Source organism: Pipistrellus hanaki (assembly GCF_964339955.1).
Source record: "Pipistrellus hanaki genome assembly, chromosome: 6".
Taxonomy (NCBI): Eukaryota; Metazoa; Chordata; class Mammalia; order Chiroptera; family Vespertilionidae; genus Pipistrellus; species Pipistrellus hanaki.
Window position 1 is genome coordinate 38476843 of NC_140508.1, and position 16302 is coordinate 38493144.

At 42.6% G+C, this 16302-nt stretch overlaps 1 long non-coding RNA gene across 1 annotated transcript; it reads right to left on the reverse strand.

Moving 5' to 3' along the window:
• Window positions 1-8118: 8118 nt before the first annotated feature.
• On the reverse strand, window positions 8119-10471 carry LOC311624280. The gene is made up of 2 exons (XR_014795278.1): window positions 9779-10471; window positions 8119-8995 (listed from the first exon to the last, which is right to left on the reverse strand). It is a non-coding gene; the product is annotated as an uncharacterized lncRNA (long non-coding RNA).
• Between the last annotated feature and the right edge of the window lie 5831 nt (window positions 10472-16302).

Consider the following 16302-nt stretch of genomic DNA (forward strand, 5'->3'; position numbering starts at 1 on the left):
TTTCCACACACAGCATGGCAGCTGTGTTGCAAGAGTGAGTGTTTTGAGAGGCCTGAGCAGAAGCTCACAAGTTTCACAAGTCCCGGATGTGCCTTCTGCTACATTCTATTGGCCAAGAAAGTAACTAAGGCCAGCCCAGATTTATTGTGGGGGTGGGTTGGGGTGGTGGTGGGGAGGGTAAGTAAACTCCACCTCCTGATGTGAGGAGTAGTATATATACATAAAGGTGTGTGTGTGTGTGGGGGGGTGATGGTGGGGGAATTGATAGTGACCATCTTTGGAGACTAGCTATCCTCGTCACTCTCTCCTGACTCGTCAGAGCTTTGTAAAATGGTTGGTATTGTTGTAGCATGAATGCAATGAGGAAGACAGCCGATAGTTTCACACAGTTTGTTGAATCCTACAGGGAGTTTGGTTGTGGTTGCTGACCTTCTGTAAAGGGAAAAGAACCCAAGGAACTCGGAACTTGAAATTGATACCATGAGCGGTAAATAGGGAAGAATGCAGACGCTGTCTTGACCAGCTAGTGGGAGAAGGAGTGTCATATGGAGACATAAGTAATCGTTTATACTAGATCTCTTATGGTGTTCCCCAGGAGACCAAAACTTCCCAGCTTGTCTGGAGAGGTTGAGAGCTCTGCTGGGAGGAGATGTCTGACAGATGGACCTGTGGGTGTCCTTCAGGGTCCTGTGTGAACCCATATCAAAGTACTGACGGTGAGGGTATAGTGAACTGGGTGAGTGTAGCTGGTGGAGTTGGAAATGCTTTGTGGTCAGGACAAGGATTCAGCTCCGTGTTTCAACTCAGTGGATACTAGTAGATCCTGATGATTGGGGTCATATCTAAACCCTGGTGCAGGGTAAAATAGGAGAGCCCAGAACACAGATCACCTTCAGTGAGAAAAGGACCAGCAGGAAGTAGAGAAACTGAAAGTGGACCAAGAATCTACTTAGGACAGCCCTAGCTGGTTTGGCTCAGTGGATAGAGTGTCAGGGTCCGGGTTCAATTCCGGTCAAGGACATGTACCTCAGTTGCAAGGGGTGAGCAAGGGAGGTAACAAATAGATGTGTGTCTTTCACATTGATTTCTCTCTCTCTCTCTCTCTCTCTCTGTCTCTCCCCCTCCCTTCCACTCTAAAAGTCAATGGAAAAATTTCCTGGGGTAAGGATTAATAACAACAAAAGAATCTACTTAGGCCAGACAGGAAAAGTCCGTATGTGGCTTGAACTGACATTAAATTTGTGCTACTGAACAGAAAGGAGTGGCAGTGGTGATAAGAGTGAGAGTACTATAAACAAGGAGCTATATTTTGGCAAGGCTCTGTTTATGGTAGTTTCTGGGCCAGCAACCTGGGGCCACCTTCAACCTTTCATTCTCTTATCTCTCATGCCCCCTATGTCTATCTCAAGAATTTCTCTTGAATCCATCTCCTCTCTATCCGCACTGTTGTTTAGCTCAGCTGTGCATCACTTCCCACCTGGACAATGTGTGGTGATCTCTTAGGCATTCCTCCTACCTCCAGGCTGTGGGGCCCTTTTCAAACCCTTTTCTACAGGCAGCCAGAGGGATAACACGATACATCCATTATTTTCTTTACCGAGACCAGTGCCAACTCCTCTGGAAAATCATTCAGCACTTTAACCTACCTGTTTTGAGTGGAATTCTCCTTATTACTTAATTCATCTTATTGTCTATCACTGATTGGACTGAGGTAATTGGATCCCTGACTTAGGCTGAGTCCTTCTCCAGATTTTTTGGCTTGGGAACAGAGAGAGCTCATAATGAACATCACTGGAGCACTTATTATATGTCAGGCCCTGAACTGAGCATTGAACAGGCATTATCTCCTTTGACCGTGACAACATGCTAAGCCTGGAGCTGCTACTCTCCTTGTTTCACAGAGGAGGACACTGAGGGCAGAGAAATCAGCCAAAATAGTGAGTAGCAAGAAGCACTGATTTTAGTGAAATAGCTGAACCCAACTCTGGCACTCCCACCTCGGTCTCTGTTTGCCACAAACCTGAGAGTGAGGCTGGTTTGCAGCAGGATGTGGAGGCATAGAAACGAGGGAGAGTGGGTCTGCTGGTCAAGCCCCTGGCTTCAGGGGCCCTGGAGGCCCACCTAGCCTGTCCTGTGGTTTGGTTATGTAAGCCAACCAAGTTCTCTTTCTGACTGAGCTGTTTTGAGTTGAGCTTCTTTTACTGGCAAAGAGAAGTGGCTAAATGAGAATACGATCACACCTGTCTCCCTGCTTAAGCACCAGTTCCTCATTACCCTTAGGAAACTACTTGACGTGACACACAGGCCCTGCATGTACTGGCTAGCCTGACTTTGTTTTTTATGTATTATCTCCCCGTGTTTGTTTTTATGTATTAGGTAGAGCTGCTACATCTTCCAGGCTTGGTGATAGTGGCTTTATGTAGTAGATATTATGTAGAGAACAGTGGCACAGCCTCCCTGATCAGCCAAGTGGGGCACTTGAAGTGAGCCCCCCAGGTGGGCTGAGTATACCTTCCTCTTTAAAAAACAACAACACAGCCGAAACCGGTTTGGCTCAGTGGTAGAGCGTTGGTCTATGGCAGTGTTTCCCAACCTTCTCTCATGATGAGAATCACCTGGTGGAGTTGTTAAAACACAGATTCCTGAATCCCAACTAAGAAGTGCTAAACTAGAATTTTTGAGAACATATAGGTAAAATTGCATACCTAACTTAGTGCTCTGTATATAAAATCTGTCTTAGAGCACTAGTTAAGTATACAATTTTACCTATATGTTCCCAAAAATTCTAGTTTAGCACTTCTTAGTTGGGATTCAGGAATCTGTGTTTTAACAACTCCACCAGGTGATTCTCATCATGAGAGAAGGTTGGGAAACACTGGTCTATGGACTGAAAGGTCCCAGGTTTGATTCCGGTCAGGGGCATGTATGTGGTTGCGGGCACATTCCCGGTAGGGGGTGTGCAAGAGGTAGCTGGTCGGTGTTTCTCTCTCATCGACGTTTCTAGCTCTTTATCTCTCTCCCTTCCTCTCTGTAAAAAATCAATAAAAATATATTTTAAAAAAACAAAACAAAAAAGAACAACAACACATTTTAATTGATTTCAGAAAGGAAGGCAGAGGGAGAGATTAAAAATCAGCTATCTCCAGCCTGCCCCCTACTGGGAATCGAGCCTGCCCCCAACCATGTGCCCTTGATGAGAATCAAATATGGGACCTTTCAGTCTGCAGGCCAACCCTCTAACCATTGAGCCAAACTGGCTAGGGCTATACACGCTCCTCTTGTAGTTGAGCCTTGATTGCTATTGGCACATCAATGGGAATGATTTATCCCCAAGCCAATCAGATGCAAGGACTGGTTGTGATCATTGACCATGGAGGATCAGCTGTGCAAGGGTCCACCTCACAGAGCAGGACTTACTTCAGCAGGGCTCTGGTGCTTGCTAAGTCAGTTAAACACAGAGCCTGTGCATCAGATGACTATAATCATGATAATGCTGTGCAACAAACAACCACACATCTTGAGTGTGTCTCTTATGAAGATGGTTGTGGTACTTCGACACATCTGAAGCTGTCCACTGGGTGCGCTGGCTCTGGGGCCTCCCAGAAGGTGCAGGCTAATGTCAGCCACCACCCATGTTCTGCTCTGGGACACCTTGAATGAGCTCCAGAGTGATCTTCAGATGGCTGCCACTTGTGCTGCGCTTGAAGGTGCCCAGGTAAGTCCACACTGTGACAAGGCCGGCTGCTGCTAGTGCCAGGCCTGGGCCCACTTAGCAAGAGGTATGGGGTAATCTGAGGCCAGCTGTTGCTTGTTTGAGAGATTTTAGGAGAATTTGAAGTATGAGCCAAAATAGGCCATTCATATGGAAAAGCCACTGAAAACAGTTTGGGTGGATCTCCAAGTACGTTGGGGCAAGGAATCACTAGGGCAGGGCAAACAGTGTAAGCCAGGTTGATGGAGTCTCAGATATAGTGCCTGCCTTCCAGCTCTGTGTGTATGGGGGGGAGGGGTTGTCTCAGGAACAATGGCCTCTACCAGTATGGCAGAAAGTTGCCCCTCTAGCTCTTGCCCTGATGCCAGCCAATTCAGTTCATCCCTATATCCTTGGGGCCTTTTGAGCTGCTGCCCCACAACTGGAGCTCAGAGTGAGTCGGAGTAAGTCGATGCATGGAAACTGCCTGGGACTGCAGCAGTATTTACAACCCCCCTGGATTTTCTAGCCAGAAGTTATGGGGACTTCTCTTCCTGGCACTGGAACCCTGGGCTGGGGGCCTGGTGTGGGACTAGCACCTGTCACTTCTCAGGTGGGACCTCTCCAGCTTAGATAATTCTACCAATTCTTTATCTGCCCATCCTATGTCTCTGCCTCTCCTACTAGTCTTGATATGGTTTCTTTTTTCTTGTTAATCCTCACCTGAGAATATTTTTACATTGATTTTTAGAGTGCATGAAAGGGAAACAGAGAAACATCTATATGACAGAGACACACTGATTGATTGCTTTTGCTCCAACACTGGCCAGGGTTATGGTTTCTTCTTTAAATCCCTAATTGTATGACTTCCATTCAGCTAGATTTCAGGAGGTTCTGAATGATGAAGATTAGTTATAATTTTGATGTGGTTGTGGGAAGATACGGGTATTGGGTTTACCATCTTGACATGAAGCCCCATACATATAATTTTTAAAAATCCAAGTGGCTAGAAGAAGTTTGATGAAGACTAGCCTTCTATGCTTTCTCCCCACCCCAAACTGTCACCCCAGAGTTCCTGAGGTCACCTCCCCAGCTCTAAAAAGATCTTAGATTCCTTGTATTTGTATTAGATGGAATGCTTTTACTAGCATTGAACAGAACACTTCCGAGTGTCTTACGCAGTAAGAATCTTTATTTCAAAGAATGGTAAGTCCAGAAGTCAGTGGTTTCAGGTGTCTAGGTGTCAGCTGCATCTCCTGGCCTTCCCTTCCTGGTCACAAGGTCTGTCCAAGCTCCAAGCATCAGGTTTCCACCTAAGTAGAAAGGAAGGGGCAGGGCCAAGAAACCTCCCAGGTTATTTCTTTAATTGGGAGGAAAGTGCTGCCTTGAAGCTGCATGAAGATGTCCCCTTATGAGATCCTAGTCAAAATTGGGTCATGAGAGTTCTCTGAACAGCATCTGCTGTACCCTATATCTAGTTCCTAAGATTTACTGATGTCCCATATGGCAGATAAGCCATTAGGTCACTTGGAAACTACTTCCCTCCATTCCTGCTTTTCCCTACACAGTTTTAAAGTACCTCAACTATTTATCAGTTTAATTGTAAGACATCTCCTTGTCTCTTCACTCCTGTTCCACTGTGTTCACAGAGGCTCTTGCCTCCCCACTACCATTCTCATCAGCCTTCCTACCCTCTCCCTAAATCGGTATCTCCCAACTTCTGTATCTTTACTTTCATGTTGTAATAGGTGATAATGCTGACATTCTGTGTTGAAACTATAATCAAATCCAGGCCAATACAAAAATTGAATATAAATGAAAACTGGGAAAGACAAAATTATCATTAATTGGGACAACTATTCCATCTATTTCCTGTGGGTACCTATCCATGTATTGACAAGTTTTTAGAAAGTTTAGAAAAGTGCACACTGAGCCCATTACAGTGGTTACCTCTCGGGAGAAAGAAGGAAATGGGACGGCAGTGGATGGCCGAAAGGGACCTGAGCTTCATCTGCAATGTTCTAGTTTTTAAAAAGGAGAATATATTCACGTTTTGCTGGTATCATTAAACTTTAATTTGAAAAAATTCCCATTCATTTTCAGCCAATTATGCCAGCTCTGTGTATTTGGCAGTGCTGGCATGTTTGTGCCCAGGGAGATAGAACATTACTTTGTGTGTGTATATGAATGAGACATAGTGATTAGTAAGTAGATTTAGAAAAATGTAACCAGCAAAAGCAAAACAAGAAAGAGGGTGAGAAGAGAACTCCTTCACAATACAAACCAGAGGAACAAACATTAGGAAACGGATAGCTTCTTTATGGAGAAAACTGTAATATGTGGCTGAAAGACACATAAGATGATCAGAATAAATGTAGGGCTCCTCGGTATCCATAAATTGAAAGGCTCAGTATTGTATTGATTCAATTTTCCCCAACTTGATCTTTAAATTCACAGAACTTGACAGGCAAGCTTTAAAATTCATGTGGAGGACTTAATGTGCAGTAATAGTTAGATTAGATCATTGGAAAGGAAGCACAATGAAATGGAGCATTTTATTTAACGCTACCAAAATGGTATAAAGTTATAGCAAATAAAATAGTCTGGTACAGACAGGAATATACAAACCGATGAAACAGAACAGGGGCCTCAGATGCCCCTGGCACTTCAGCTCAATGGAGAAAGAATGTACTAGTCAATCTACGGCGCTGCGTTTATCAGCTCCATGTTCGGAGAAAGGTTAGATCATATCTTATTTCAATCATAAAATATACTGTAAATGCATTAAAGACCTAAATAAAAACAAAATTATCAGAAAAGAATACAGAATATATTTAAACATTAGGAGTAAAAAAGGCCTACAATAGGATATAAAAATAAAGGGAATAAAGGAAAAGATTGCTATATTTGATTATGTCAAAATTTATAAATTGTCTAACAAAAGATTCTACAGAATTAAATGAGAAAAAGAATGAACAGATAATTCAGAAAAAAACCCCCAAAATACCATACACATATTAAAATCTCACTAGCAAACAGGTATTATATATTTTTTTAAATGATTAGATTTTTCATCCTTCAGATTGGCAAATATTTAAAACAACTACTTATGGTATGGGGATTAGAGCCTTCTCATACCCTCTGCCTGGAAATTTAAATGGTACATAAATTATGGAGATACTTTAGTAATATTTGTTAAAACTAAAAATGTGGAAAGCTAAAAATTTGAGACCCCAAATTCCATTTCTGAATCACTAGTCTATAAAAACATTACAGTGGAGTCATGTGCAGGCTGTTTTCCTACAGTGCTGCTTATAGAGGAGAAAAAAGGAAGCAACTTAATGTCTGTAGATCTTGGGGAAGAGAAAATGTGGTACATTCATGGGAATAAATATAATGCAGCTAATAAAGAATTGGATAAGAGCAATTTACATCAATATATGAATATATCTTTAAAATTTTTTTTTAAGTGAAAAAAAGCAGCTCACAATAAAGTCCCTATATAGTGGGATGATTCATTCAAAATACCTACATTAATACTATAGAAGGAGACAAAACTGTGGACAGGGTGGGAAATTCGGACTTCAGAGGATAGCTAAAAGCAAGTTTAGCTATAGTTACATTGTTCTACTTTTAATAAGGAGAATGCATTCATCCTTTACTTGTTTGATTAAAGTATAATTGGAAAAGATTCTAATTTGTTTTCAGTCAACTCTGCCGGCTCTCTGTTTGGCTGTGCCCGAATGTTTGTGCTCAGGGAGAAAGAACATTTACTTTGCGTGTGTGTCTGCAAATCAGGTACAGTGATTATAAGGAAACGAGATGCAATGGAATGAAAGAATAAGGACCAACCAAATAAGGGGAGAGGAAGTCCTACTCTCAGTTGATAGCAAAACTTATAATAAACCTAGAAATACATTTATCAGAAAATGTGCAAGACTTGGACCACAGAAAATCAAAAAACATCCCTTGTAGACAGACACGCTGACTGGAACTGAGAAATATAGCAATGTGCCCTGGTAGGGAGACTCAGCCTGACAAAGATGCCAATTTTCTTCACAGTTACCCATAAACTCAATGAAATCCCAATTAAAATCCTAGCAGAAAAATTTCTGGAACTTGACAGGCCGATTTTAAAATTCATGCAGAGGGACAAACATGCAAGGATGACCAAAGCAATTTTGCTAAAACAACAAAGAGGGTAGGATTTGTCTTGCCTGTTAGCAAAGCATATTATCAAGCTCGGGAGCAGACAAATAGATTAGTGGGCCAGAAAGAGCTCTGACATGGACCCACATCAGCATTCAGTGTCAGGCAAAGGTAGCAATTTTAAACCAGTGGATAAATGATATATTATTCCATAAGTGGTATTGGAACAATTACCTATCTTTTGTGGGGTGAGGAGGGATTAAAGTTAGATCCTAAGATTCCTGTGTATGGAGTTTATTTTATATATAGAATAAAAGCTTAAATATATACATGTATGCAAACTATAAATTTTAGAGAAGAAAATACAGAAATGCTTTTGACCTTGATACAGGGAAGGCTTTCTTAAATAAGCCTGTAAATTTATCAGTCTTTTATGTATTAAAATGTAAAATTTCTCTAAGACAAAAGATATAATTAAATGATAAGAATCAATGTAGAAAAACATTTGTAACATACATAACAAGGTATTAGTATTCAAAATGCATACAGAACTCCTAAAAATCAATAGCAAAATGACCAAAAAAATCTTTAAAATATAGGCAAAGGGTATGGACAAGCAATCCAGAGGAGGAAATACAAACAGATAGTAAACACATGAAGACTTCAGCCTTGCAGGTATATTCAGAAAATGCAAACTAAAGCCGAGATATTATTTTTCACTCATCAGACTGGTTAAAAATGTAGAATTTGGAGATGGTCTGGGTAAATGGACACTCTCACACATTGCTGGCAGGAGATTCCATTATTATGACACTTGGAAGAACATTTCAGCAGTCTCTATTAGAATTTAAGATGAGTATATTCTATGACACATCAATTCCTTTTCTAAGCATCTCTCAGAGAAACACTTGAATGTATGCAAACAGGCAATGTCCAAGGAAGCGCTTAACGGCTTCTTCTTAATGTAGTGACACTGGGAACATTTTAATAGTCAATCCGTAGGAAGCAAGGAAATCAAACAGTTGACTGTGGTGTATCGGTTATGGCTGCTGGTTGCCAGCTGCAAGGAGCACTGTATTGTCTGGCAGGCTATACCAGGTCCCGTAGGGCACACTAAGCTGAGAGCAACACCTCCAGCATGTACACACCCTGTCTCTGCAAACAAACATACACACAGAGAATGAAAGATGTGTTTCAATGGGCATAGGAAAACATTTTGGGTAAACAGCAAAAACCCAAGAACAACTACCTCTGAATGGGGGAAGAGTCCTGAGCAGGTGGTGTGGGAGATCAGAAGAAACCTCTTTATTTGTAAGGCATTAATTTTATGAATAAGAAAATATATTCATGTATCACTTGTATAATTAAAATTTAATTCACAAGTTCTAATTCATTTCCAGCCAATTAGCTCTACTTTACATGTGTACTGTGTTCTCAGTTGTGTGCCCAAGGACAAAATACATTTATTCTCTGAATAAAGCATCAAGATTAATAAGCTGATTAAAACTTGGAAAACAATAAGGAAAAAAAAACCTTTTTCCACTCACAAAAGCAACAAAATTGGTAAGGTGGGTACAAAAGCATAAATCTATTAAGAAATGTGAAAAACCTTTATGACAAAAGCGAACAACCTTTATTAAAAGCCATTAAGAACCAAATCAAATAAGACTGATTAAATGGAGACAGATACCATGTTTATAGATTTGAAGAACCAATATCCTAAAGCTGTTATTTCTTCCTTCAATCCCACTAAAAATTCCAACAGGAGGTGTTTTTTTTTTTTGGTTTTTTTTTTTTTTTTTTGTGTGTGTGTGTGTGTGTGTGTTTTCATGGTAATCTGACAAGCTGATTCTAAAATGTATGTGAAAAAGTAAATGTGTAATATGACCAGGGTTAATTTATAAAGGAATAAAGAGCCAGGAAGAGAGAGGTACTTACCATATTGGGTAGCAAGATAAAGCTTTGCTCATTAAAATCTGGTATTGGCCTAGAAGTAGACAAATAGATCCACAGATTTGAATAGAGTCTAGACATAGGGAACTGGGAGAAAAAATGGGGTGGGGACAATAAATAGTGCTTACTGGTTATTCATTTGGCAAATTAGAACTCTGTGTCACACCACACAATGAAATACATTTCAGGTGGATTAAGGACTTAAACATTTTATTAAAATTTAGGAATTTTAGATGCAAATATAGTATAATTCACATGATGGGAAAGCTTCTTAACAAGAGCGCGACCTGCTCTGATGCCAGTTCTGCAGAACCAGCACAGTAGTTTGAAAGGATGCTTTAATATCTGGTAGGTCTCCAGTCAGACTGTACTTCCAACCTCCTGGAGCAAGTGCCTGTGGAATGTCTCCACCTGGACCTGGCAGGCCTCTCTTCTTCTTGAGCTCAACCTGGTCCTGGGAAGGGGGACTGCAATACTGGGTGGACTGAGGGCTGAACCCAGCTCCTGCCACTTACGCTGTATGTTAGTAAAGTACTTCCTTCTCTGGTTTCTGCTTCCTCTTTTATGAAATGGGGCAATCCTCTGAGTCTTGTGGCGGGATATGAAGTTCATATGAGATGGGGAATATAAACAGAACACAGAAATGGCAGAGCTTACAAGGGTGAGGGAAGCAAACTCCTCTACTCTTTCTCCACCCACCCACCCCCCCCAAGCCCCCGCCACCCACGACTTATTATCCCAATTCTTTCTTCTTTCCTGCATTCTGAAGAATTGTCATACATTCTTTTTGGTCAAAAGTTTGAGCATTGACTTCAGATATTTGATTCCAGGGAAGAAAATACTTATTCAGCACCCAAAGTGCTTACTGCTTGAGGCTTGGTGCTGAGAAACACAAAAAATAGAGTTAAGACCTGATCCCAGCCACGAGGCAGGAGAAAACTGGTGCTAATTAGCACTGTAGTAAGTACACAGGTCAGAGAAAAGCTCCCAAAAAGAATATGAAGATCAAACTACTCTCTAAAAGGTAAATAATTTAATTTTGTCCCTTCCAGTCAGATACACATTATTGCCCCAAACTAACTTGTCCACCTCAACACTTGATCTCAGTCCTTGGGAGTTCATTTCACTAATTGTCTCCATCCGTACTCGCTTTGTCGCTTGGGCTCACATCCCTCAGAATATTCATATACCGGTGCTGCTCTTTCCTTTAAGATTAAAATTAAAAAGTCCTAGCCCCAGCTAGATGGCTCAGTTGGTTGGGGTCCCATCCCATAAACCAAAAGGGTGCAGGTTTGATTCCCGGCCAAGGCACATAACAAAGTTGTGGGTTTGATCCCAGTTGGGGTATGGGAGGCAACCAATTGATGTTTCTCTCATATCAATGTTTCTCTCTCCCTCTCTAAAAACCAATAAAAACATATCCTCAGGTGAGGATTTAACAATAATAATAAAAAATAAAATCAATAAATATATCCTCAGGTAAAGATTAAAAAAATAAAAAGCCCTAGACTTTGCTCCTTCCTCTTTATTCTCAGTCAATATTTTCCCCAAGCTGCCTCTGATAAAGGTCCCCAGAGGTCTCTCATGGTTCTTTGGAAGGTGCTAATCAGCACTGTACCATCTGCCCGAATGCTTTTCCCAAATTTGCTCTGTCCCATGAACTCCTTCCCCTTTTTAACGAACTGGTTGAAGTGTCACCTCCTCACGGAAGCCTCCTGGAGTCATCCTAGGGCAGGTCCTTAAATTGTACATCCCCAGCACTTAGTATCTTTCCTTCAAAGTGTCTATCAATGTTGGAAATTTTATGTTTATGTGATTATCTGATGCATGTGTTTCTCCCCTAAACCAAACAAGCTTCATGAGAACAGGGATTCTGTCTACTTTAATTCACCCAATTATCCATAGTGTTAGGCCCAAAATAGGTGCTAAGCTAGGAAATTTGGAATGAATCAACTTTTGGTCACTAAAGAATGCATATCACTTGTGGGGGTTGATGTCTGCCTCCTATGCTCAACTTCCCATCCCTCAGATCATGAAATCTTTCTTCAGACTCTTCAAAGGACTTTTAGTGATGGATTCACCACCACGTCATATCTCAACATTATTCCAGCCTATACCTGATCACTCCCCCAATGCTCTTATTTAGGTCACCAAAAGTTTATTAATTATCAAATCCAAAGTAGAAAATTATCTTATTGGAATTCTCTGCTCTGCTGCATTTGACAGTGTTGATTACTTTCTTCTTGAAACTCTTCACTACCTTGGTCGCTATGGCAACCCACTCTCCTAGTTGTTTGCCCCATCTTTCTCCTTAGTTGCCTGTCCACATCATGATTGGTTCCTCAAATGTCATTGTAAATCAGGATTCTGCCCAGGGCCCTGTCCCATTCTCTCTCTGGTGATCTCACTCATTCTCAAGGTTCCAATTACTCTGAGTGGTCATGGCTCTAGGCTGGTACTTCTGGTCAAATCTCTTCCTGAGCTTCAGATGTGGACCAAGAGCCTGCTGGGCTCTACCTGGCTGTGACCCAAACCACTTGGCTGAATCTAAGCCCATTGTATTGCCCCTCAAACTGGCTCCCCATGCTGCCTGTGCTCCCCATCCCAGGGGCCTCCCCACCATTCACCCTGTCATCCATCCAAGTCATCCTTGTCATTACCCTTATTCACCAATTATTTGGTTGTTGTTTGTTTGTTTGTTTTGTTTTTAATCTACTACAAGTTTCTGACCTATTTCTCTCCCTCTCCACTGGTCTAGTTCAGGCCTCTCACTCTCTTATCTGGACATTGTTCTCCTTGCCTCTGGGCTAGTTCATATGAGGGATGTCTGGGGATTTGGGCTTTCTAGTATCCCTTATTCTTCCCTAGTGCCTCTTGTTACATTTAGGGAAATTTCCTGTTCCCTGTTTTATGTGGCTGTGCTGGGATGAGGCTACTATCTAACAGAAGCAACAGAGGCTCTTTCACCAAGTTATGCCTCTCATCATCCAGGTCATCAGGGCATGGTGTGAGGCCTGAGCTCAGCCAGTTAGACCAAGGCTCTCTCCTGATTTTGACTTCTGTCCAAATATGACAGAAATAGAATTATTTGATGTCTAGGACAGCGGTCACCAACTGGTGGTCCGTGAGGTCTGAAAGGTTGGCGACCACTGGTCTAGCAGACACCACCAGGTACCCTGAATGTAGCATTTAAGACTGTGCCCCAGTCCTCTTCTACTTCATTGCCCATCATTAATTTCCTCTAATCTGCCTCTCTGGGCCTCAGCTTCCTAGCCTTGGAGATGGGGCTAATGGTAACCCACCCGGTGTGGGAATATGGGGTTAGGATGATCAGATGAGATAATGGTCATGACCCCACCATGTAAACTACTAGTATAAAGAGCTATGTACACACTGGAGTGCAGAATGTATTTCCTGAAGTCCAGATAGCCTTATATCCAGACAGCCTCAACCTTTTCCTTCCCCCTTGTTCATCGTTTTCCTGGAAATTGTTAAAAAATCTGTGGTAACAAAATTCTGAACCACTATTTCAGACATTTGATTTCAAGCAGAAAGTAATTATCCTGCCTCTACCTAGCTCGCTGCCTGTTGCTAGGTGCCGAAAGGTACGAAGAATGAATGAGACATGGCCCCGGCACAGGCAGGATAAAACTACTGCTAGTTAAAGCTGTAGTTAAGTACTCAGAGGGCAGAGAAAAAGCCTCCAGAAGTACATGGAGATCAGGTGACTTGTAAAATGTACATGAATCAATTTGTCCATTTCCACCAACACAGCTAATCCCTTCACTTCTGCACTTAATCCCAGCGCTCCAGGGCCCCTTTCATTACCTAATCTTGCTCTTCAAACTTGGGCTTACAGAGCCCTCCTCCCTTCAAATGTCAGCACATAAGAAAAAGCACCTTCCCTGTCCCCTCAAAGTCCCCCCTTCTCCCTTCTGCTTTCTTAGCCAGATCATCCCCCACTCAGGTGGGCTTCTGGCCCCTCCCTCAAAGCTGCTGTGGCAAAGATTCCAAAGACCAGATCCAGGAGATGCCCTCACTTCCCGGACTCTGTGCATCTGGCCCCCCAGTGGCTACCCTGACCTCTAAAAATTCTCTTTCCTGGGCTTCTAGTATGCCCACGTTTTTGGTCTTCTCCTCTGGCCCCTTCTGCTCGGTCTCCTTAGCAGGATCCTCTTTCTGCATCCATCCCTAAAATGTCCGTTACAGCTTTGAGTCTAGCCCTATTCCATAAACTCTGCACCTGCTCCTTTAAGCCCATCCTTAGTTCTCCATCTACCCCCCTTGGGAGATGCCCACACTTTCTTTGTGAGCTCCAAACTGGCATATATACTTTCCAGCTTGACAATAGCCCTAGTCAATGTCACCAATGAATATTTTCCCTCCTTACCCCCCTTTGATCTTCGCTCTGATTTCTGCAGACAGGAGGACTTTAGTGACAGTGCTTTCACTCTCTCTTCTATCATGTCTATCCTATTTCCTCAGAAATTCCCCCTCACTCAAATCCTAACCAGCAACTTCTCCCCAGTTATCACAAATTCCCCAGGATAGGTGGCCATGCTGCCTGGTTTTCCCTCCCTTTTCACTTCCATTTTCCTCTGCCACTTCATGTTCCAGTGAGGATTTAGCAAGTGCCCCCCCCCCCCCCCCCCGCCCACACACATCCCCTGCCCCCAAGTGCTCCATCTGGTGGGCTCCCAGTCCTTGTCTAACTGGCTTTTCTCCTTTGCCTTCATATTATTCTTTCCTGGAATAGCTCCACATCCCTGGGTTTCCATGTTACACAGGCTCTAGGTGCTTTTCCATCTCTAACTTCCTTTTTTTGCCCCTGTGTGCTTTTCTTTTTCTCTATCCACCCCTTAAATGGGGAAGAGGTTCTCTGTCCAGACCCCCTTTCTCTTTTTAGCTGCTACATTCTCTTAGGACCACCTCACCAAAGTCCATGGCTATAATCACCCTTAGTCACAACCTAAGTCTTTTGTTCAAATTTCCTGCTGGATCCAAACTCTCTACCTACATCCACTTGGATGCCCACCTTTTACTCAACTTGTCCAAAACTGGGCTCACTAATCTTTCTCTCACTCCCAAAGCCTGTTCTTTCTCCTGCATATTCTCCCAGTCACCCAAGATAGAAACAGAGAAGGCATCCCTGGTCAGCAGGTTTTTCTAATTTTACCTTCTCACCATCCTCTTGGCTTCCACCCTAATTCAGGTCTTGCCTTCTCTACCAAGGCAATCATTTCCTCATTGGCCTTTAAACCTCCAGATGTCTTCAAGCAACCAGAATAATTACGCTAAAACAGAAACCTTCCGACAGCAACTGCCTGCTCAAAATGCTTCAGTGGTTCCATGGTCAAAAGGAAAAAAAGATAAAACTCTTCAATTAAACAAACATTACACTGTGATGAAGACAAACCTTATTCATCTCTGCCTCTTATTTCATGTTTGGCAAGCCTGAACTGTCTACGAATTCATCCATGACGCTTCTCACTTCTGTCTCTGCCCTATACCTGAAAACTACTTACCCAGGCACCTCTCTAGGAGTGCCCCTGGATGCTCTCGTAAAACTTCACACTTACTAGTTCACCGCCCTCAGCGGCTGCATGCTTTGCTCATGTCCGATATCTCTGGCCATCTCCTCACTACACATAGTAATTTTAATATCTGTCCGTGTCCTTCTTACCTCTTTGCATGCCCAAGAGCGGGTACCACATCTTATTTATCTTCATATATATATTTTTCTTCATATATAGTTGTTAATGCTCACCTGAGGATATTTTTCCCATTGATTTTTAGAGTGTGTGTGTGCATAAGAGAGAGAGAGAGAGAGAGAGAGAGAGAGAGAGAGAGGCAAACTAAATTTTATTATTTCCTGGGAAGACTGGGCCAATTAATTCCTTAGGGAGTCTAGAGATTGATTAATTGGGCCATCTATCCATTTACCTCCCTGGCTGGACATCAGTAGGTTCCCTGCCAGGCCAGGTCAGGCAGGTACTGTCTGAGAGAGAGAGAGAGAGAAGGGGAGGGACAGAGGGAGAAAGAGGGAGAGAGAAGGAGAGAGAGACAGGGAGAGGGAAAGAAACATCACTGTCTTCCATTTGCATCTCGACTAAGGTCGAGAATCAAACCTGCAACTCAGGTACATGCTCTTGACTAGAAATTGAACCCTCAACCATCTGGTGTGCAGACAAACACTCTAACCACTGAGCCACACCAGCCAGGGCATTATCATCATATTTTAATACCCAGCACTATAAGTAATAGTGCCCATTCCACTGTATCCTCATCAACATTGTGTATTCTTGCCGAAACCGGTTTGGCTCAGTGGATAGAGCGTCGGCCTGCGGACTGAAAGGTCCCAGGTTCGATTCCTGTCAAGGGCATGTACCTTGGTTGCAGGCACATCCCCAGTGGGGGGTGTGCAGGAGGCAGCTGATCGATGATTCTCTCTCACCGATGTTTCTAACTCACTATCCCTCTCTCTTCCTCTCTGTAAAAAATCAATAAAA